This window comes from Squalius cephalus, assembly GCF_949319135.1.
Source record: "Squalius cephalus genome assembly, chromosome: 19".
NCBI lineage: Eukaryota > Metazoa > Chordata > Actinopteri > Cypriniformes > Leuciscidae > Squalius > Squalius cephalus.
The window spans coordinates 17840577-17863656 of record NC_137140.1 but is presented as its reverse complement, the minus strand read 5'-3'; the positions used below and the strand labels follow the sequence as shown (position 1 = coordinate 17863656).

General features: G+C 41.8%; 1 long non-coding RNA gene across 1 annotated transcript; it reads right to left on the bottom strand.

Moving 5' to 3' along the window:
• Window positions 1-17810: 17810 nt before the first annotated feature.
• On the bottom strand, window positions 17811-18528 carry LOC307147043. The gene is made up of 4 exons (XR_013819210.1): window positions 18447-18528; window positions 18304-18369; window positions 18140-18224; window positions 17811-17996 (listed from the first exon to the last, which is right to left on the bottom strand). It is a non-coding gene; the product is annotated as an uncharacterized lncRNA (long non-coding RNA).
• Window positions 18529-23080: the final 4552 nt, after the last annotated feature.

The window sequence follows — 23080 nt, the reverse complement described above, 5'->3', positions numbered from 1 at the left end:
TTTGTTCATTGTTCTGCCTTCTCAATAAATGAGTACACTTGCAATTGCTTCCTCATCTTTTACCGTTACAGAACGATCTGACCTTAAGCATGGAAGCAGCGAGTGGTCCTTCCAATCCTATGGAGGATTTCCTGAATCAATGCATGAAGAGGATGGACACGCAGGAGAAGAATCTCCATGAGACAGCTCGCGCTGTTCAGGCTCTGGTAACGCAGGTGTCCGGGCTCACCCAGCAGCTACAACAACCACAGGTTCCCGCTGCGCCACCCGCACCGCCGATTCCCCCACCACCACCAGCGGACCCATCCCAGTCAGAGCCCCGCCTGCCGGTTCCGGAGGCTTACGCAGGTGAACCCAATTACTGCCGATCCTTTCTGACCAGATGCTCTATGCATTTTTCTCTGCAGCCCCAGACTTTCCACGACGAGCAAACCAAGGTCGCGTTTGTTCTGGCGCTTCTGACTGGGAAAGCGGCGCTTTGGGGAACGGCGGTGTGGGAGAATCAGGAAGAATGCTGCTCCTCGTTCCAAAGGCTCTCCGAAGAAATGAAGCTGGTGTTCGACCGCTCCGTGTCCGGACGCGAGGCTGCCAGAGTACTAGCCGACCTTCAGCAAGGAGAGAGATCGGTATCTGACTTTTCGATCGAGTTTCGGACTCTGGCAGCCGAGAGCCAATGGAACGAGGAGGCGCAGTGGGACATGTTCCTGCATGGGCTGGCTGACCGCGTCCAACGAGAGATCTACGCCATGGACCTCCCGGCCAGATTGAGTGATCTCATTGCCCTGGCGATAAGAGTGGATGGTCGTCTTTCTCGAGCTGATCGACGTCTTCAGTCCCAGCGGGTCCCAGGAGGGATCGAGGGACCACGATCCAGAGAGAGGGACGCGGTCGGCCCCGTCGAAGATCACGAGCCCATGCAGGTGGGTCGAGCCCGGCTTTCCCGGGAGGAGAAGGAAAGGCGGAGATCCCAGGGCCTTTGCATGTACTGTGGAAGAGCGGGACACTTTGCTTACAACTGTCCGTTAAAAGGCCCAGCCCGGCAGTAAATATGAGGCTACTGTCGGGTGGGATCTCTGCCGAGAAGACCTCATCCACATCTACTTTCCTCCCGGTAAGGCTCCGATGGTCCTCTCACCGTCACGACTGTCGAGCACTTCTGGACTCTGGGGCTGAAGGTAATTTCATGGACTACACTTTTGCACTCAGGTTTCAAATTCCTCTCAGATCCCTCACTCATCAGATTGCAGTACACACACTCAACGGTCAAGAACTCCCCACCATTTCACTTGCCACCGAAGACATCACCCTCATCACATCAGGCAACCACACCGAAACCATCTCCTTTTACATCATGGACACTCCCCTTGCACCCGTCGTCCTTGGTCATCCCTGGCTCACCCGTCATAACCCCAAAGTGGACTGGTCATCTCAGTCTGTGTCTTCGTGGAGTAGCTTTTGTCATAAGTCTTGTCTAGTGTCTGCCTGTCCGTCTGTTTCTGTCCCTGTGTTTCAGGAGGAGACAGTGGAGTTATCTAACGTGCCCGTGGAGTACCTGGACCTGAAGGAGGTGTTCAGTAAGTCTCGGGCTGCTTCTCTTCCTCCGCATCGTCCCTATGATTGTGCTATAGAGTTATTACCAGGTACGTCTCCGCCTAAGGGCAAGTTATATTCACTCTCGGTTCCGGAGAGAGAGGCCATGGAGAAATACATTTCTGATTCTCTAGCAACGGGGTTCATCCGCCCTTCCTCTTCTCCAGCGGGGGCGGGGTTCTTTTTTGTGGGGAAGAAGGATGGGTCGCTGCGACCTTGTATTGACTACCGGGGGTTGAACAACATCACGGTAAAGAATACTTATCCTTTGCCGTTGATGTCTTCAGCTTTCGAGAGGTTGCAGGGAGCATCTATCTTTACGAAATTGGATTTACGTAACGCTTATCATTTGGTCCGCATCAGGGAGGGGGATGAGTGGAAGACCGCTTTTAACACCCCCAGGGGGCACTTTGAATACTTGGTTATGCCTTTCGGCCTTTCCAACTCCCCAGCGGTCTTCCAGGCACTTGTCAATGATGTGTTACGAGACATGGTCGATCAGTTCATTTATGTCTACCTGGATGACATATTGATTTTTTCTTCGTCTCTCCAGGAACATGTGCAACACGTCCGACAAGTGCTTCAGAGGTTGCTAGAGAATGGGCTTTTTGTCAAGGCGGAGAAATGCGTTTTTCATGCACAGTCTGTTCCTTTCTTAGGTTACATCATCTCGGTTGAGGGAATGCGCATGGATCCTGACAAGGTTAAGGCTGTGGTGGATTGGCCAAACCCAGATTCCCGTAAGGCCCTACTGAGGTTCCTGGGGTTCGCCAATTTTTACCGGCGTTTCATTCGCAACTTCAGCCAACTAGCCGCGCCTCTGACCGCCTTGACCTCCCCCAGTACTACGTTCAGGTGGTCAGACGCAGCCTCGGCTGCGTTTGCCAAACTGAAGGGTTGCTTTGTTTCAGCCCCTATTCTGATAACCCCTGATCCATCACGTCAGTTCGTGGTGGAGGTCGATGCGTCAGAGGTGGGGGTAGGTGCAGTGTTATCCCAGCGTTCTCCTTCAGACCAGCTTCCAGAGGAGATCAGATGTGCTCCTACATTAGTCACATTCAAATCCAGACTCAAAACACTTCTGTTTAACTTTGCATTTAATGAATGAGCACTGTGTCACTGTTTGTCCGACTGTTTATACTGTGTCTTATTTTAGTCTTTATTCTAAACTGTTTTAATTATTTTTAGTTCTTTCTCGTTTCTTTATTTTAAACTGTTCTTTATTCTAAACTGTTTTAATTATTTTTAGTTCTTTCTTGTTTCTTTATTTTAAACTGTTTTGTATATTCTTATTTCTTCTGATTATTTTTAATAGTATGTAAAGCACTTTGAATTACCATTGTGTATGAAATGTGCTATATAAATAAACTTGCCTTGCCTTGCCTTGCCTTGCCTTGCCTTCAGACGACAAGATGCATCCTTGCGCGTTTTTGTCACATCGTTTATCCCCTGCCGAGCGTAATTATGACATTGGCAACAGGGAGTTGTTGGCAGTCAAGTTAGCATTGGAGGAGTGGCGCCACTGGTTAGAAGGGTCGGGGGTACCTTTTATCGTCTGGACCGATCACAAGAATTTGGAATACATTCGGACTGCTAAAAGATTGAACTCCAGGCAGGCTCGGTGGGCTCTTTTTTTCGGTCGTTTTGACTTTACTCTCTCGTACCGCCCGGGTTCCAAGAACATCAAACCCGATTCTTTATCGCGCATTTTTGACCGTTCCGAACGCCCGTCTACTCCCGAGTGCATTTTACCAGAGAATCTATTCATCTCTTCACTCAGATGGGAGGTCGAATCGAAGGTCAAGAAGGCCTTAGAAGGGGTAACGCCTCCGACTCGTTGTCCACCGAACCGTTTATTTGTGCCTGAGGGTCTACGGTCCAGCGTTATTCAGTGGGGTCATTGTTCCAATGTGGCTTGCCATCCAGGAGTTAATCGTACTCAATTTTTAGTCAAGCAACGATTCTGGTGGCCTGGTATGGCTCGTAACGTTCACAGTTTTGTTTTGGCTTGTTCAGTCTGCGCCATGGGTAAGACTTCCAATCGACCCCCGGATGGGTTACTTCAACCGCTGCCGGTGCCTTCGAGACCCTGGTCCCATATCGCTCTAGATTTTATCACCGCCCTCCCACCCTCCCAGGGTCACACGGTAGTTTTAACCGTGGTGGACCGGTTCTCGAAGGCGGCCCATTTCATTCCCTTGCCCAAATTACCGTCAGCCAAGGAGACAGCGTTGATCGTCATTGACCACGTCTTTCGGCTTCATGGCCTCCCGACGGACGTGGTTTCTGACAGAGGTCCCCAATTTGTGTCCAAATTTTGGAGAGAGTTTTGTAGACTTCTGGGGGCGACTGTCAGTCTGTCCTCCGGGTTCCATCCCCAGAGCAATGGTCAGACCGAACGAGCCAACCAAGATTTGGAAAGAACGTTGCGATGTGTAGTGTCCAAGAATCCTTCCTCCTGGAGTCAGCAACTGTCTATGGTGGAGTACGCCCACAACACGTTGCCAGTGTCATCCACGGGTCTATCACCGTTTGAGTGTAGTGTAGGGTACCAGCCACCTATTTTTCCTAGTCTGGAATCCGAAGTCGCGGTCCCCTCCGCCCACGCCTTTGTCCAGAGGTGTCACCGCACTTGGACTAGAGCCCGTGAGACTTTACTCCAAGTGGGGGCACGCACCAAGGCCAAAGCCGATCGCCACCGGCGTAGGCCTCCCGTATATGTCGTCGGTTCCAAAGTGTGGCTTTCTACTAAGGACATTCCGCTCCGCTCCGTTTCTAATAAACTTGCACCCAAATTCATTGGCCCGTTCTCTGTCACTAAAATCATTAGTCCGGTGACAGTCCGCCTCAATCTTCCTCCAGTGTACAGGAGGATTCATCCCGTCTTTCATGTGTCTAAAATTAAGCCCGTCTTTTTTGCACGCATTAATCCGCCAGCCCCGGTTCCCCCCCCGCCGCGACTCGTAGATGGGGAACCTACTTATTCGGTTAATCGTATTCTGGACTCGAGGCGAAGGGGACGCGGATTTCAGTACTTGGTGGACTGGGAAGGTTACGGTCCGGAGGAGAGAAGTTGGGTACCTGCTAGAGACATTCTGGATCACTCCCTTATCGATGATTACAATCGACAGGTAAGGGAGCCTGGGAACGCCAGGAGGCGTTCCTAGGGAGGGGGGTACTGTCACGGTTCATAAATCCATTGTCTTCTTCTTGTCTCGTGTTCTGTTGTCATGTGTGTGTGTGTTGTGCATTGATTGTGTGGGCGGGTCGTCTGATCAGCGATCATCAACAATTAAGCTCATCACTCCCGTCACCAGCGGCAGCTCATCTCATCACCCCATAAATACTCACCACCTTCTCATTTCCCCTGTCAGATCGTTGTATGTGGTTCCCGGTTGTGTTCCCAGTCTTCGTGTCGAGTTTGTGCCTGCCTTGTTCCTGTTCTGTTCGTGTTCCATTGGATTCTGGATTATTCGTCACCTGGGAGACTCACCGCACCACTTCACTGTCTGCACTGGATCATCTGACCATCGGGGTCCCTGCGTTGCCATCCTGTGTCCCAGCTGTTGTTTGTTCATTGTTCTGCCTTCTCAATAAATGAGTACACTTGCAATTGCTTCCTCATCTTTTACCGTTACAGTGTTCTGACATGCTCTGACATTTCTGGTTATTTCTGTTACTTGTGACATTTTCATGGATAAAGTCTGATTACACTGTATTCAGCACAAACTCTGCTACAATAATATATCAACAGCATGTATGTAAAAGTTTGTAGTTTTGAGATAATGACATTTATGCGTGGTTTGTGAAAATACAAAAAAAAATTCTCACTGAAATAAGGCCATGAAACCCATACTGATTATTTCTTCACAAGACTTTTGAAAATTGTATCACGTAGCCTAGAATATTTGCTCCAAAACAATGTGAAAATCACCCTGACTGCTCATTCAGAGAAGACAATATATTGATTTAAAAATTTTACGACGTGTTTTGTGTTAGAAAGCCTTATGCGGCAGCTCATTAATATGTAAGCTTTTCTCACCTGAGAAAGACAAAGAACCTCCCCAACGGCCCTATTAGGAGCTATCCTAATATAGCTCCTAATAGCCCTGTCATTCTGAGCAACCTTGCACAATACTGTAAATGAGGAGATTTAAAAAAGAATGGCTTTTAAATTGTTTGGATTTATTTACAACACAACATAACCCAAAGATACACAACAAATGCCAAAAAAAACACTTCAAAGACAGACCTTTGTGCCATTCCTAAAAACATTGTAGGCTACATACCTTTAATTTCCAAGGTGTTTGATTTTCACTTTACCATGTTCATGTTCCAGAGACTCATGTGAATGTTGAAGTCGGCAGGACTCAGTGGCATCTGGGCCCTGAGAAAAATGAACATACTGATATCAAGAGAAAGGCCTGCACGATTTTGGAAATAAATATTAGATTTTTCTGGTTAAAATTGCTTTTTAAAGTTCACAAAATACACACACACACACAAATGTTTCCAACAATATATAATATAATGAACACAAGGTTTGTTGTGCCTTGTAGGCATAAGCTATGCGCAGTGCTGGGTAAAATAATAATAACAATAGATAGCAGTATAAATCTTCCAAAATATTTCAGTAACAACCAAGCTAGAGAAAAATATATTGATTATCATGTTACTTCAAATGTTTCCATTCGTTATGATGATATGAAATGAGATAATAGTAAAAACATGAAGCCGTTTGGTGCGTTTTGCTTTTCAAATGTTCAAATGATACATTCAAACGCGATCGCGCTGCAAAATCTGATACATTCAAACGCGATCGCGCTCAAATATAAAACATTATGGTTACCATACATATCTACGTTTGACCAGATATCCACAAACACAGTAGGCTTAACAGTAAACACGGGTCTAAATATTATAATATTCCCCATATATCTAGCAACAGTTCAACTGCAATGTGACATTTATGCAACAATAACAAACTAATATGTAAAAATTTCTTACCTTAAATCTTTCTTGTCTACAAATCGCGTTCTTCTTCTTCTGAGGTAGCCTAAATCCAATGTAAGCTCTGGCGCGTCTTTCAAACACAGTAAGGAGTAAGTTACGAAGTCTCTGCTTCTTTGTTTTGAGGTGATGAGGGCGTTTTACAGGTCTGCGTTTCTCCGCATGGATCATTTGCATGTCAATCGCTCGTGCGCTCGTAGGCGTGTTCAAATTAAATTTAATGAGGACGCGTTTGAGAAACTGTACATGCCGCTGCTTTCGTATGGATTACTTAAAAATAGAATATTTGTTTTTTATATTATTTACATACTTTAAAAATAGAGATTCCAAGCGTTGTATAGACATGCGTTTCAAGTCTGTGTGACAAACATTAGCTGAGTTACAGGTCATTTTCTGTCGCGTTTCAGAATGAGTTTCACATTGAGAGAGACGGCAGAACGCGCATCATGTTTATTTTCTTTGTTTTACGGAAAACACAACATTTTGTTTTTATTATGAGTGTACACAAATAAAAGACGAGATTTAACAGCTTTGAATGATGTACAACACAAGTATGTAAAATCAAAATCAACTGATAAAAAAAAAAAACGAGTAGATCACGCCGGCGTGATTGCCGACCTCAGGGGGTTAAATAATGTGATGGTCATTTTTACTTTCTATTCAAGGTGAGCGTGTTTGTTCTTCCGTGCTAAATGCGCCACACTGTTGACCACTTTTCCGAACTGCGTGTCAATAAGTGACTGTCCAGACACATGACAATTATTGATACACCAGGGCGCAGGACAATTTCCTTTAAAGGCGTATTTTACTTTGTTTACAAATGTGTTTCTAGCTTTCAATTTTCAGACTTATATTTACGTTGTGGTGGAGGGCGCTACTTGGGTCGGGCCTACTATTTGTCCAGCAGCTCCTGTTTTGGCCAAGAGGGGAAGATACGCGTCAGGTTCGGGGGACGCGGAAGTGAGGGAGGGGGGGTGGTTGTGGTACTGTGTTGTTCTTGTTCGGCTCAGATGCACATGTTTTACTCACTTGTATTCGGTATTGCAACAGCAATTGTATTTTTTTGCATTTTTTTCAAAATGACTCAAGTACAAGGTAAAATGCATGTAGGAGGCAGAGATTTACAACTGATTTCATGGAACGTGAAAGGGCTTGGTAGTGCAGTCAAAAGGGGGAAAGTTTTTAAACACCTGAAATCTCTTTCTGCGGATATAATTTTTTTACAAGAGACCCATATCAAAACAGCTATGCAACATAGGTTGAAATGTAATTGGGTATCTCAAATATATCAATCACCATTTACCTCGCATGCCCGTGGTGTGGAAATATTGTTTCGAAAAAATATCCCATTTCAGGTAACTTCTGTTAACAATGACCCTCTTGGTAGATATTTATTGGTCTCTGGTACTATAAACTCGTTCTCATTAACCCTGCTTAATATATATGGTCCGAACACGGACGAGCCCAATTTTTTCAGAAAGGTTTTTGATCTGCTTCCAGACGATAGTGACTCAAACATAATAATAGCCGGGGATTTTAACTGCTATCTAGATCCTTTCTTAGATAGATTATCTACACGACCAGCACCTGAAATTGCATCAATAAAGCTTCTAAACAACCTTTTGAAAACTAGGAATCTAGTAGATATTTGGAGGATTCAGCATCCTACAAACAAAGAGTATTCATTCTACTCAAATGTTCACAAATCCTACAGTAGGATTGATTAATTTTTGACTAGCTCTAACCTTATTTCTCAAATCACCAATTCCAAATACCATAATATTTTGATCTCTGATCACAGCCCCTTAGCAATATCATTAAATATTTCCCTCCCAAAACAAACTTATTCTTGGCGTTTTAACCCAAACCTTCTAAGTGATGACAACTTTGTTAAGAATATAACCTCTAAATTGAAAGATTTTATAGAATTAAATGATAATGGTGAAGTGTCTGACTTGACCCTATGGGAAACATTAAAAGTCGTCTTGCGTGGTGATATAATCTCCTACACCTCAGCCATTAAAAAGGAGAGAGAGATGAGACTGCTTGAAATTAACACTCTTCCTAGTTTGGAAAGAATTTACCAAAATTCTAAATCACCGGATCACTATAAAGAGATATTGAAGCTTAAATATGAATACAATGATATTATGAGTGGCCAAGTTAAGAACTTACTTTTGAAATTAAGGCAGAAACACTTTGAGCTTGGGGATAAACCCGGTAAACTATTATCACAACAGCTTAAAGGTGCCCAGGCTTCAAGAGCAATTCGTGGTGTTAAGTCTAAAACAGGCATTCTTCTAACCAATCCTGCTGACATAAACCATCGTTTCAGGGAATTATATTCTGTGCTTTACTCTTCCAAACACAATGTTTCACAATCTAATCTGAATGATTTCTTTGACTCTATATCATTGCCCAAATTGAGTGACGCTGCTAAGAAATGTCTTGATTCAGACTTTACACTGCAGGAAGTCATCAATGCCATAAAGTAATTTCCATCAGGCAAGGCTGCTGGGCCCGATGGTTACTGCACAGAATTCTATAAGAGATTTTGTGATATTCTTGCACCACTTATGCTCAGAATGATGCATAATTCTAAAAATAATGGAAAACTGCCAAAAACTCTTTATGAAGCAAACATTTCTCTAATTTTAAAAAAGGGCAGAGACGAAACCGACCCTGCAAGCTTTAGGCCAATTGCGCTTCAAAATTTTGATCGCAAAGTAATAACTAAAATCTTGGCTACTAGATTGAACAAATATTTGGCTTCTATCATCCATCTAGACCAGACAGGGTTTATTCCCGGCAGACTCTCTTTTTCTAATGTCAGGCGGCTGCTCAATACTATTTACTCTGATTTTAGTGGTACTAAAGGAGCTTCTATTTTGTCCCTTGACGCACATAAAGCTTTTGATCAGGTCGAGTGGCCTTATATGTTTGAGTCACTATGCAGGTTTGGATTCGGGGAAACTTTTATCTCTTGGGTGAAACTGATATATGCTAAACCGTGCTGTTCTGTTCTGACGAATGGTGATCGGTCAGCCCCTTTTTTTTTGCAACGCTCGGTTCAGCAAGGCTGTCCATTGTCTCCGGCGCTCTTTGCTATTGCACTGGAGCCTCTTGCTGTAACAATAAGAGAGCACCCACAGGTGAAGGGGCTTCAGGTTGGAGGTGTGGAAACGCTTATCAGTTTATATGCTGACGACGTAATATTGTATTTATACAATGCTGAAAAATCAGTTCCCCCTCTTCTCGAGTTGATCGAGTCTTTTGGTAAAATATCAGGGTACACCATCAACTGGTCAAAGAGTGAGTTTGTGCCTCTTTCCAGTACTTATTCACCAGGTTTCTTACAAAGTATTCCATTCAAAATAGTTAATGATAATTTCACCTACCTTGGTTTGACTATACCTAAGGATCCAAAACTAATATTTAAATAAAATTTCGCAGAATTTTTTTCAAAATTAAAACAAAATATTGAATGTTGGAAAATTCTTCCCTTATCAATGATTGGACGCATAAACTCAATTAAAATGATCTCCCTTCCCAAATTTTTATACTTATGTCAAAATCTCCCCATTTATCTCACCGCAGCCTTTTTTAAAGACTTGGACTCAATTATCCTGTCTTATATTTGGAATGGCAAAAATGCCAGAATTTCAAAGGCACATTTACAGAAGTCTAGATCAGAGGGAGGGTTGGACTTGCCTACGTATATTTAAACACTATTACTGGGCTGCCAATGTTAGGGCATTAATATTCTGGCAGCAGGGATCCCTGGATAATCAGACGCTTACAAGCCCTTTGTGGCTTAAGATGGAGGCCAACTCGGTGAATAATTCTTCATTGCCAGCTATGTTATTTTCCAAGTTCGAAAAGCCAGAGTCCTCTAAGAATGTATGCTTTGTGGTAAAACAGTCAGTAAGAATTTTAAACCAGGTTAGGTGCTTTCTAAAACTACCAAATACATCAGTACAAACACCTATATGTTTTAACCATTGTTTTCTGCCTCCCTGGCATGACATATCTTACCATGACTGGAGAAAGAAGGGCTTGGTCTCAGTTAACAATCTGTACATTGACGGTAAATTTGCATCATTCAACCAACTGAAAGAAAAATATAATCTCTCTAATTCCCATTTGTTTCGGTATCTGCAGGTTAGGCATTACACCCAATCAAAAATTGAAGATTTTCAAAATCTACCCCTGGAGCATGAAATTTATGATATTTGTAAGAGCTCTCCTTTCTCCAAGCGTCTTATTTCGAGAATTGTACGTCTATTTGATGACTGTATTGCTGCGCACACTGAAAACTAGGGATACTTGGAAAGAAGAGTTAGGTGTGGAACTATCTGAATCCATGTGGAACACCTGTTTGTCTAATATTCATTCCTGCTCTATAAACAGCAGACACCAATTAATTCAATTTAAGATTGTCCATCGCTTACATTATTCCAAAGTCAGATTACATAGAATATATCCATCAGTCTCTCCAGTGTGTGACAGATGTAATATGTCAGAGGGTACAGTGTCCCATGCTTTTTGGGCCTGCTCTTCATTGGCAAACTTTTGGTCTAAAATATTTGACTGGTACTCCAAAGCATATCAGAGGCCCCTTCAGCCCGAGCCTGGACTTGCTATTTTTGGCTGCTCACAAATAACAAGGACAATTACAACTATAATGCGGCAACCATTGGAACTGGGTTTGATAGTTGCCAAGAGACTGATATTGAAGGAATGGAAGTCTCCCACTCCTCCTTCCTTTCAGGTATGGGTTACTGATATGCTATCCATAATACAAATGGAGAAACTCCGCACCAGTCAAATGGACACATTTTTCCGCTCTTGGAACCCTTTCTTAACTCATTTTGAAAAAGCTAAAATACAGTAAACTAATTGTGTTCCTGTATTAACAACCTTTCCTCCTACCGCTGTACTAAATACGACTGTAAACAACTGGCAATAGCTGCATCTGAGCCCTGTTTGTTTGTTTGTTTGTTCGTTTAATTTGAAAATGTAAATAAAATATATATAAGAAAATAAAATCAAGACACTTACAAACACTGTATAAAAAAACTCAAATTACCTGCAACACAGCCACTAATCCTGGACTAACTTCCAAGATGGAAACGGGCGTGACCAGCGGCCTACAAATCCACACTGTTTGGCGTCTGCATTAAAAACAATTCCCTAATTAAGTAAAAGTCTTCATAAACATGAAACAAAGCCATCACTATTTATTTAGCCTACCTGCTCACCAAACCATTCAAACCACCATGGACATGTCACCGGACCGCACAATGTTTGTGTCTGCATTAAAAACATCTAATTCAGTGAAACAAGCTTTGTAAATATAAAACAAAACAGTCAATATTTGCTTGGCCTACCTTCTCAACCAGACCACGTCTGTGCACCAACACACAAGGAACGGCTACCAAACAGCACAATTCCACACAACAGATTGGACCTCCTCTCTAGGCCTCCCTAGAGGTGCCTGCTTAAAAACCCTCTATCTACCTGGCCTTGCACTCTACTAATTGCCACCTCACCGGCTACATTCTTCCCCCCAGGAATTAATCGGCGACCCGCCGATGCACACACAAAGTAGTGTTCTCATCACCATAATAAAGAGCATATCAAATCTGTCTCTGGGACTACAACTCCTCCCCAACTACTGGTGCAACAGCAGCCCGAGGCAATCTATAAGGGTTTGAATGCTGACCCGCTGTACTCCTTCTAGAACGCCTCAGCTCTAAGGGTTGAGCCTCTGATAAAGGAGAACTCTCCAAAGTACTATACTCACCTGTCCTAGGTGGTGACACATCACAATCATCTTGCAATAATACACATGATGCCAAATCACTATCTGAATCTGTGGTAGACCCACCATTCGAGCCAACTGCTTCAGACACAGTCGAGTCTACATCACCTAAGACAGGGTCAATAAACGCCTTATGCATTTCCATCCGATGGACCTGCTTCACAGGCCCTGCCTGAAACACAGGAGCAACAGAATACACAATGCCCTGCTCTCCTGGTTCACGCACCACCTTATACAGACATGAATCATACACATCCTGAATTTTATGTCGTCCACGATGATGGCTTTTGAGATAGACCAACTCGCCTTCTCCAAAACGCGTATCATTTACTCTACCCTCATCACGTCGATTACGACGGGCAACCTTTTCTCTCAGTCTCTCCTGTACCTCCCCATATGCTGCCTGAAGCCTACCTTGATGTTCCACAATCCACTGATCAGGTGTCTCTGCAGTCTCTTCCAGCTGATTTAACAAGAAATCAACTGGTAATTTGGGTTCACATCCAAACATTAAAAAATACGGGCTCATCCCCGTGGAGTAATGCACTGTGGTGTTGTAAACATAAACAAGCTGTGGTAGATGTTGTGGCCACCGCCTCTTTTTCTCTGGGGCCAAAGTCCGCAATAAATCATGGAGAGTACGATTAAAACGTTTGCACTGCTCATTACCCTGTGGATGGTACGGGGTAGTTTTGTACACCATAAACCTTACATAACTGACTAATAAGGTTACTTTCAAAATTTCGCCCTTGGTCTGAACGCAGACGACATGGGACCCCAAACAAATGGAACCAATGCCGGACCAACACCTCCGCTACAGTGCTTGCTCGCTGATCCTGAGTAGGGATGGCCTGAGTGAACTTAGAAAAACATCAGTGAGCACCAACACATTCTCCCTCCCGTCACTTGCAGGCTCCAACACGGTAAAATCAACAGCCAAAATTTCATGAGGCCGGGATGCTTGTAGTGTTCCCATAAAAGACCTCACCTTTGGTTGAACCGCTTTAGCGAGAATACACCGCTGACACTTCCGACACCACTGTTCCACATCTCTCACCATCCCTGGCCAATAACAACGACGCTTCACTACTTCTACCGTTCGGTCCTTTCCTTGATGCCCATGACTGTCATGCAAACTACAAAACACCTCCCTTTGAAGTTTTTGAGGTAACAATAACTGATATATCTCTCGATGACCATCAGGTGTGTACGCTACGCGATAGAGGCACCCATCCTTCTCACACAAACGGTCCCACTGCCTAGCCAGCTCCTTTACAGCTCGGTCCCTACCGGTCAACTCTGAAGAACGCAACACACTACCTGCCTCCCAGGCCTTGGCAATAGGTCCAAGGACTGGGTCTGCCTTCTGCAAATGAGAAAGATCTACCTGTGAACATCCAGGCAATGCAGCAACTTCACTGGCACTCACCACTACCCGCTCTGGAGATCTTCCCCTCACCTGCTGCTGTAACACTTGGGGAAGTTCTGTTCCTGGAAACACATTATTCATGGCCTGCCGAGACAGTGCATCAGCATTTCGATTCACCCTTCCTGGGAGGTACTTAATCACAAAATTGAAAGAAGCGAACTGTGATAACCATCGCTGTTCCAGAGCACCCAACTTTGAGGTCTGCAGGTGACAGAGAGGATTATTGTCAGTATAAATAAAGTCATTCCCCAACAAATACTCTCTAAACTTATCACATACAGCCCATTTTAGGGCCAGACACTCCAGTTTCATGGAGCTATAGTTCTCCATATTCCGCTCTGTCCTCCGCAGACCCCTACTGGCATAAGCAATGGGACGAAGCTTACCACCCTGCTCCTGGGATAAAACTGCCCCCAAACCTTGATGGGTTGCATCTAGCTTTGTCTTTAATGTTTGGAAACTGTTCTCACACTCTGCATCCCACACAGAAGCTAACGGCAGCCTTGGGGTCTTACCCTTTCTTGCAGAACCACTCAGTCTTGTTACCAATTCATGGCAAAACCTAAAAATGAACGAAGCTCTGCCAAGTGTACTGGACGACTCCATTCTTTTACTGCTGCCACTTTGTCAGGGTCAGTGGAAACCCCCTGCTCAGACACTAGGTGCCCCAAATACTTCACCTGCTTTTGAAAAAAACTGCATTTGCTCAATTTAATCTTTAGAGCTTCCTGCTGCAATCGCTTAAAGACCTCCTCCAGCCGTGACAAATGCTCCTGTACAGAAGAGGAAAATACAATTATATCATCCAGATACAAAAGCAAAGAAGAGAACCGCTTATCCCCAAACAGCCGTTCCATGAGTCTTTGGAATGTCCCTGGGGCATTACACAGCCCAAAGGGCATACGGTTAAATTCGAACAACCCAAATGGAGTACAAAAAGCTGTCTTTGCCTTGTCTGCCTCCGCTACCTCAACCTGATTATACCCACTTACTAAATCTAAGGCGGAAAACCACCTTGCCCCAGTCAGAGCATCCAAAGACTCTTCAATTCTCGGCAGTGGATAAGCGTCCTTTCTAGTTTTCGAATTCAAGTGACGATAGTCAACACACATCCTAATTGTTCAATCCCGCTTCTGCACCAGGACAATCGGGGGCGAGTAAGGACTACTACTCTCCCTTATCACCTTACTGTCCAAAAGCTGTTGAATATGAGACCTTACGGACTCATACTGGGAGGGAGGAATTCGTCTATATGGCTGTCTAACTGGTTTATCGTCTTCCAATGGAATCTCATGTTTAATCAGAGCTGTACAACCTATATCGCCCTCAGTCGTGGAAAAAATTTCCTGATATTTATTTAATAGCTGCTTTGCCAGCTCTAATTCCTGTTCAGTAAGTCCTTTGCAGGAAGGAAGGTCAATGTCGCCGCTGGACAACTGCTCAGCTACTTGAACAGACACCTGAGCACTATACAGATTTTCAAGACATATTTGTAATGTAGGCTCTGGGGCAGTAACCACGTTCACCACTTGGACTGTACCTATAAAATGACGTGGTGCCACCCATACCACCGTACTACCTACATTAACAATGGGTGCATACACTAACCCCCTTTCTGCATATACCAAAGAGGGAGACAACAGCAAACCCTCTGGAAGGGCATTTTCCTCTGGCCCCAAAGGTTCTAAAAGGAACTCACAGCATCTGAAACTTGGGGACAGGTCACCGGAACCATGGTCATGGTACCTGCAGCAACACGGACAGGGTTTTTTCCCTGAACTCTCACCTTAAATTCAGAAGAATTTGAGACAGCTTCGATTTTTTGACAACAGCGGAGTGCCTGTTTCCATGCTGGGGTAGCTGCTTGTATTTGGGGAATCTGAAAAAGCTCAGTACCATGTTCATTAAATAAATTAACATAGCACTCTCGGATAATATTCATGCCCAACACAGCTGGAATCTTCTCCTTCTGAGCATACATACTAGGGGAACAGGCATCTTTTACAATCAAAATCCCTTTCCTGGGTAACGTTACCCCAAATAAACTGACATCAAGTTCTACATACCCCACACATGGAATATCCATCCCATTTGCACCTTTCAATGCTAACCATGCACAGTCACGGAGACCACCTTTCCCCAAATCCAAAAAAATAATGGTTAAAATAACTCTGTTACAGTGGTAACCATAGACCCTGTGTCCAGTAAGCACAACACATCAACCGTTCCCATTTTAACAATTAATGTTGGACAAGACCCTACCAAACTAGAAAAAGCTTGAGAATCACTTGAGCCTAATGTCCTCATCTCCAGTGTGTGGCTCTGCATACTGGAGGGCTCTAGTTTTCCGCCGAAGAGACAGACTCAGCAACTGCCCCCCCACTAGAACCTGAAGCAGGCACAGACCTAGTTTGCATATTGGTTACACAATATCTTGCTATATGACCAGCTTGATTACATTTGATACATATGGGTTGGCCATCAGGTGCTCTACGAAATCTACTAGTTCTAGGATTCTGTTAACATTACGTACAGCCCCTTCTGGAGTACTCAAAGTTTTAAGAATCAAATCTAATTGTGCCTGTTGTCGTAGGACCATATTTTTCAATTCTGCCAATTCAGAACCAACCACCCGATTCTCTTCACATGTAACAACAGCTTGAGTTTCAAATGAATGAGGAACTACTCTACTTGATCTATTTCTTTGAGGCTGTCCCTCCTCCACCCAACGCATTGCCTCCTTGCGCAAGTCAAGGAGAGTCAAAGAAAAATTCTGCCTCACCAACCTCTTTAGTTCTCTACGAAGGGTATGGTCCTGAACATTTTCACAAAATTGATCTCGCAGAACCACCTGATAGTCAGACACAGCATTAGGGTTAGCTTTTCGTACCCTGTCCATAAGAGCCATCAATGCATGAGAAAACTCTTGTAAAGATTCCCCCTCCTTCTGCTTTCTATTAAAACATAGGGAGAAGAAGAGCAATACAGTTCACGCAACACTGCAAATATCTCAGTGGAATTCTCTTTAACTTCCTCGGGCCTAAACTTAATTTCTGTCCGAGCCTCCCCCTCTAAATGATCATAAACAAACATGGCTTTGTCTAATTCAGACATATGTCTCCCTCTAATACAACTCTCCACCTCTTCAATCCAATCCTCCAGTGAAAGAGAACCAGGAGACAATTTACCAGAGCATTTTGAACATTTTCTTTCTCTAGGCACATATATAGCCGGTTCACTCCGCTGTCCATTACCTTCTAGGGCTGAACTCGATGCAACACTTGCTGAACCTCCAGCTTGATGAGGCTGTCTTAGTCTTTCATTTTCAATTCGCAGTTGCTCTAACTGCTCTCGTAGTTGCTGCAGCTCCTCTGCCATAACTGCAGCAGACCAATCCGATGTCGTCACAAGCAGTCGTCCCACAAGCTGATCGCTGTTCTTCCCTGCCAAAAAAAAAAAAAAAAAAAAAAACACTATCCACTTCCCAGCCTTTAATACCACATAAAAGAAAATGGTTACCCTGCCGACTACGCCAAAATGTTACCAAGGGAACCGTTCCTTTAAGCAAGGGGGAGAACAAAAAGAAACGAACTACAATGTACTCACAAAAATAAACGAATTTATTGACAAATAAATCTATATGACAATACATATTTCATATCAAATCAAAGAAAAGAAACTACATCGTAGAACAAAAACTCATTCCCCCTCAAAGGATATTAATAACCAGCCAACCTCTTATGGACCCCTATACAATCCCAACTTTGTCACACACAACAATTCAAAATAAAGCACAAAGTAAATGACACAAACAACCCCAAAATCATATTAAATAAAAATAAAACACTCAGACCAACACAAATAAATCAATTCCACTGCAAACTTAAGTCTCATGCAAATAAATAGTTCATGTGATTTAAAGCATCAATATAGTACAAAGAGTACAAGAGTTGGCTGGCAACACGAGGCTGGGAAGTGACATACAAACAAGAAAAAAGTAAAAAGAGAAAACACGCCACTAGCCAGTACGATTCACATCTATACACTCATTGTGCTGGAGGCATACAGCGCGCACATGTCGGTACTGGCTAGATGGGGAAATCAAAACAAAACAAACTCAAGAAGAACAGCGATCAACTAAACCTAATACAAAAACAAAAACATAATTAGCAATACAAATTAACAATTAACAATACACAAAAATAACTACAAAATGTATTTCTTTAATCTTGTTAGAAAATAAAATCAAGACACTTACAAACACTGTATAAAAAAACTCAAATTACCTGCAACACAGCCACTAATCCTGGACTAACTTCCAAGATGGAAACGGGCATGACCAGCGGCCTACAAATCCACACTGTTTGGCGTCTGCATTAAAAACAATTCCCTAATTAAGTAAAAGTCTTCATAAATATGAAACAAAGCCATCACTATTTATTTAGCCTACCTGCTCACCAAACCATTCATGCACAAACCACCATGGACATGTCACCGGACCGCACAATGTTTGTGTCTGCATTAAAAACATCTAATTCAGTGAAACAAGCTTTATAAATATAAAACAAAACAGTCAATATTTGCTTGGCCTACCTTCTCAACCAGACCACGTCTGTGCACCAACACACAAGGAAAGGCTACCAAACAGCACAATTCCACACAACAGATTGGACCTCCTCTCTAGGCCTCTTCTTCTTCTTCTTGCTTTTTACGGCCTATCGCAGACAAATATGTGCATTACCGCCACCTATCTTGGAAATGGACCATTGACACTTCCTATACTATAACCTCTCAACCAACATAAATTCCCCTTATTTACCTGCACAGAGGCTTCATAGAGTTTCATCCGGCGCTGCGTGTTCAGCTCCTCCGTCCACTCTCAGCCCCCATGACAGGAAAAAAAACCAAAAAAAAACTCGTTTAAATACGCTTATTTAACCCAGTATTTCTCAAATATTCTACCATTAAATTTATTATACTCCTATCTGACTTTAATACATTTTGAATTGTAAACTTAACTCCTATATTATTTAATTCCTACCTATTATTAATAGGATTCTTACCTATTAAATGCAATGTACTATTCAATCTTGTATGCCCCAATCTTAATCTTGTAATCATATTCTCCTCATACCGACTCCTACCTGATATTCTTCCTTTACCCACTATTGACTGTATTTGATGCATATGTCTACCTTTTATTTCATTATCCCAATATTGCTGCCATATTTTCAGAATATTCTTTTTAATAATTGACTTAATTTCTGACCTACTAAATAAAATCTGTATATCTACTATTTCTCGTTCTATTGCCTTTTTTGCTAATGCATCAGCCTCCTCATTACCTCTCAACCAAATATGAGCTGGAACCCACAAAAACTGTACCTCTAAACTAGCTTGTTTGATTGAATATAATTCTTGAATTATCTCTATTACCATATCCTGTCTTGTTTCTGACTTCATCTCCTTCAAACTTATTAGAGCTGAACTACAATCTGAACATATTACTGCCTTGGATATTTTAACTTCCCTAATCCACCTTATTGCCATAATTATTGCAAACATCTCTCCAGTATACACCGATAAACAATCTGATATCCTTTTATTCTTATACACTTTAACCTTTGGAATAATTAATGCAGAACCCACATGATCAGTTTTTGAATCTTTTGATGCATCTGTAAAAATGTGCATATATTCCCCATATCTTGACCCAATATACTCCCTTACATTATATACTTCTGTTTCATATGAACCTTCCTTTTGTCTTTTTTCTAATAAACTTAAATCTACTTCTGGTTGGGGCATAACCCATAATGGTACTGGAGATAAAGGGATTATTGGAGCATATCCAACCTCCTCCAATCTCATATCTCTAACTAATTTCCCCACACTCCATCCAAAACTATTACACTCTCTCTTCTCATGTTCCCAACTAGGACTCATTACTTTTCTTGTTGGATGATCCTCTCTCTGTCCTCTCAAATTTGCCCAATAAGATGCCATTAATTGCTTCTTATCTGCAAAGGCATTTCACCCATCTCTACTTGAAGAGCCGAAACTGGAGAAGTTGGATATGCTCCGCAGCAAATTCTTAGTGCTTGAGATTGAATTCTATCTATTTTAATTAAATTAGATTTATTTGCAGAACCATATACAATACAACCATAATCCATTATAGATCTTATCATAGATATATATATAGTTTTTAAAGCCAATCTATCTGCTCCCCATTCCTGACCTAAATACATCTCATTACATTCACAACTCGCTTACATCTTCCCACCATTTTTTCAATATGCTCTCTCCAATTTAATCTATTATCAAACCAAACTCCTAGAAATCTTACTGTACTTACACGCTCTAATATTTTTTGTATTATTTTAACTTAACATCCATATTCCTCCTCATTTTATTTTTCATTTTCTTTATGTTATACTCTATATTCTTTCCTCTAAAGCAGATAGCCCCATCGTCAGCGAACAATGATTTCCCCATACTTCTATCAATCCTTGAAAAAACATCATTAATCATGATAATAAATAAAAGTGGACATATTACACTGCCCTGAGGTGTACCATTATCAATTATTCCACTTGAAGATATTGCTCCACCCACCTTTACTCTAATACTTCTTCCAATTAAAAACTCTTTAATCCAATTATACATTCTTCCTTTTATACTCATCTTCTGTAACTTTATTAATAACCCCTCTTTCCACAACATATCATAGGCCTTTTCTATATCAAAGAAAACAGCAATGACACTTTCCTTATTTATAAATGCCTTCCTTATTTCATCTTCTAAAACTACTATTGGATCCATAGTCCCTCTACCACACCTAAACCCACTTTGATAAGAAGAAAACCAGTTCATTTTTTCCAATTGATAAGTCAATCTATCAGTTACCATTCTCTCCATTACCTTACATAAATGAGAAGTTAAAGCTATTGGACGATAATTTGTAGGATTACTTGGATCTTTCCCAGGCTTTTTAATAGGTATAATTAATGCTTCCTTCCAACTTTGGGGAATTATTCCTTCCATCCATATTCTATTATAAAATGTTAAAATCACTTCCATAGAAATTTCACTAAAATGCTTCATCATACAGTAACTAATTCCATCCATTCCTGTAGTAGATTGTTTCATTCTTCTTACTGCATTCTTTAACTCACTCATAGAAAATGATACATCTAACAAATTATCTTCAGCCTCTTTTTTCTTCTTTATATCAGGATATTCCTTCATCACACCCTCTCTCATTTCCTTACTCTGTTCATTCAAATTATCTGAACTATTTACTTTTATAAATGCCTTTAAAAACATTTCCACTTTATCTCCATCCTCCACAGCTATTTCTCCCTCCATACTTAAAACTGGATATCCATTACTCTTTTGAATCCCTTTCATTTTCTTAATCATGCCCCATACCTCCTCTACTGGTGTATTCTTCCCTATTTCATCACAATAAGCCATCCAATACTCTTTCTTAGCTTTCCTTACAATCTTCCTTACCTCAGCTTGTGCTTTTTTATACTCTATTAAATCTTGAAAATTATGTGTTTTCTTAACTATCCTAAATGCTTTCCTTTTCCTTCTTATTGCACTTGCACATTCTTCATTCCACCACGGAACTATCTTATTCTTCCTACCTCCTTTCCTCTTTGGTATATATTTATTTGCTGCTACTTGAATGGCATAAACAATATCATCACTTATCATTTCTACAGATCTATCTGATTCTATTATAATATTCTTTAATCCCTCTTCACTCAGACTCATGAATTCTTCCCAATTCGCTTTATCAAACCTCCATCTACCAATATTTCCTTGACTCACCTTACTTCCTCTCACATTTACACTAACATATATCATTATTGGATAGTGATCACTCCCAATAGTATCTTGTCGCAATATTTCCCACTCAGCACTCCCTGCAATTGAATCAGACACCATTGTTAGATCTAGCACAGACTCTTTACCTGTAGCCACATCTACTCTTGTACTACCCCCATCATTCAGACATACCAAATTCCTCCGATCTATCAATTCTTCCAACACCATTCCATTACAATCTGTCACTAAACCTCCCCATAACATACTCTGTGCATTAAAATCCCCACACCAAATCACCCTATCTTCATTAAGACCCTCTATTTGTTCTAACTCACTCAACACTAATTTCTTACAAGGATTATAAAAGTTTATTATTACGTACTTTATTCCATTCACCCATACCTCCACTACAACATATTCTTGTGTTACACCTTTGCCTAATGATCTATATTGCATGCCTTCCTTAATCAGAGTAATACACCCTCCACAATTACCCTCCTCTCGATCTCTTCTCTCACTCACATATCCTTTAATAACAAAATCAAATCTAGGTTTAAGCCATGACTCTAGTATACATATCAGATCCGGTTTAACTTCCATCTCATTAATAACACTTTTAAACTCCAATCCATTAGCCACAAGACTTCTCGCATTCTACTGTAAAATTAAAATCATCCTCCTATCCAAACCATGCTTCCTGGCTTGACTGTGTCTCATTAATCAGCCCATCCCTAACCATTACCCATGTTATGTCTCTTACTCCCAAGAATCTCTCTGCTGCCTTGACTATAATTTGAATCTTAGCTGTCTTCTTTTCAGTTTGTGCAGTACAATTAATTACTTCAGCTATGAACAACAAGAAATTTACTTTACTTACAATCAATGGGTCTCATTCATGAAACATTCGTAAATATACGAGTAAATATGTGAGTGATTTGCGCGTAAAGAGACATTCCCGAAAATTCTTCTCCTGATTCACAAATACTTCGTAAACGTCAGATTTGATAGTGAAATGTGTGTATGTGTTAATGAATTCCAATCAGTCGTAAATGGGACGCGCGTGCACGCTCATTCCTAATTACCATAAATTCCGCCCATTAAATTCGACTGACAACTATATATGGGCATCATATTATGACACCAAACGAAGGATTTCAACATGTCTTCTCAAAAGGGGATAAAAAAGAAAAATGTCACATGCCTGTCCTGTCTTGTGCTGCACATGGGTGTTTTTGTTATGTTTGCCATGTGTTCTTGTTTATTGTCTAGCCCCTCCCATCTTGTTATCTGATTATTTGGTTAATTTGTCCCACCTGTTGTGTTCGTTACCCTCCTTTGTTTGTTCCCCTATTTAGCCTCCTTGTGTTTGTAGTCTTGTGCTGGCTCGT